Genomic DNA, 2,006 nt, shown 5'->3' with positions numbered 1-2,006 from the left:
ATCCGCCCGCCTCGGCCTCCCAGAGTGCTAGGATTACAGGCGTGAGCCACCGCGCCCGGCCGTGAGTCCATTTTTTATGTTAGTATCATCACCCTAACTCAAAACCCCTGGGCACTCCTCTAATGGACTTCCCTAGGCAGAAACCTCACACACGTTGCGTTGCTGCATATTTGTTGTGGGAGGAGGGGGTGTGCTTGGTGTGACCCCTCAGGTTCCTCCACACTCCACCTGTCTTTGCCATTGTGATGCTCCAACAAATGTTAGCCATGAGTACAACTGTGTTTAGGCCCATGAGTTTGTCGAGAACATCTCCAGATGTGGGGGTGGTTTTGTGGGCCCCCAACAGTTCCACTGTTAGTTGTATCAAAAATATGTTTAGGATTATTTTAATACCTGTATTCCCACAAGAGCGAAGGGAGAATAGATTTCCGTTTCCTGTTAAAAGGAGTCCCTGGGTCACATGTTAACAGGCGTGATATCCATTTAGGGTCTTTAACAAGCCACACACTTAAGTTTTAAGTGGAACCAACAAAATGGAAACAGATATATAGATATGCAATTGAGATTATTCTTTAAAAAATGTTTTAAACAAACATGGAAAGTGTCCTCAAATTGTGCAAATATCTGCGTACCAGCTCAGCCTGACCAGGCGGACTCTGTGAAGACGTGCTCAGTAACTTGCGATTCTAATCCCTCCTTTTAGGTGGGTCTTATGCACCTTCCAATTTGGAGCTACTGGCTTGTAAATATGAGTGTCATTTTGGCTGGAAGCTGCTACTTCAAATGAGTCCACCCCTCAGGTCCGTAACAGCCTCAGGTTTACAAAAGGGTAGAAAACCTTTCCGTCTGTAACAGAATACCTGTCTGTAACTGGGTTCCAGTTTACCAAAGGTTAGAATACCCACCAGAGCATTGCCAGCTGCACTCGCTGCATACACAGGCTGCTGTCCTTCCATTTCTTGGACACACACCCCTTATCCTGTGATTCCTACTGGGCACATCTCCAGGAGGTACATAACCACCAACCACCTCCCTCACCCTCATGCAGAGTCCTTATTTTGGAAAGGAGGACCTTGAGGACACAGTGGCACTGCATACATTTGGCACATTGAGCCCTGTGCTAGGCTACGTTCAAGACTTCTTGAATAGAAAGTTCTCTAAGACCAGACGCTTGCTTGGTCAACGAGAATTGCTGGATGTTTTGACGGCTCTGTTGGATCCATTATGCATGTCCTTCCTCCCAGACTCTGGCCATCTTCTGAAAGTCACACAAAGATGGTGGTCCCAGCAGGGGGACCATGTAACCAGGAAGCTGAGTTCCCCCACCTGTTCTGTCCAGGCCACCCTAGGCATTTCCCATCTCAACTCAGGGTCTTCTATGAATAGTGAGGACGACATTACTTCAAAGGGATTTGTGAAAAGGTACCAGGCAACTGCCAGAGTGACCTTGGGGAAGTATTCAGTACTTCACAATTATGCAAATTCACATACTTGCTTTGCCCTTTCAGAAGGGATTCCGTCTGGTTGTCCCAGGATACCAGTGACTCCCTGGGTCTGCAATCCCACCCACTGACTTCCTCTTGGTAAGACACAGGAAAATCAAATCTTAAAGTACTAAACCACTCCTGTTAACTCCAGGGGATTCTAAGAAGCCAAGGAGCCTTCCTGCCCTGCTGGAATCATCTCTAACTGGCCAAACAGAAGAGTCTGATATCTTTTCTTTAATTCTTGCTTGATTTTAATTGTCAAACTACTATTACAGTGACACTGAATCAAAAGGAGAGTAGGAAAAAATTAAATGCTGATGTCCTCATGTACCAATGCTTCTCTCACCTGTAGGTACAGGTCTGGCATAATTTATTAGTTACCCAAATAAGAAGTGTGCCACCAGGGGGTGAAACGCCACAGGTTTAAGTGGAAAGCGCTCACCTCCTGCCCCGCCTGCCTGAGTCAGCCAACCACTCAGCCGCTCTTAACCATCTCTGTCCCAGTTCTTGAGACTACCT

This window comes from Propithecus coquereli, unplaced genomic scaffold, assembly GCF_000956105.1.
Source record: "Propithecus coquereli isolate 6110/MARCELLA unplaced genomic scaffold, Pcoq_1.0 Scaffold490, whole genome shotgun sequence".
Classification (NCBI taxonomy): domain Eukaryota; kingdom Metazoa; phylum Chordata; class Mammalia; order Primates; family Indriidae; genus Propithecus; species Propithecus coquereli.
This window is presented reverse-complemented; position numbering follows the sequence as displayed.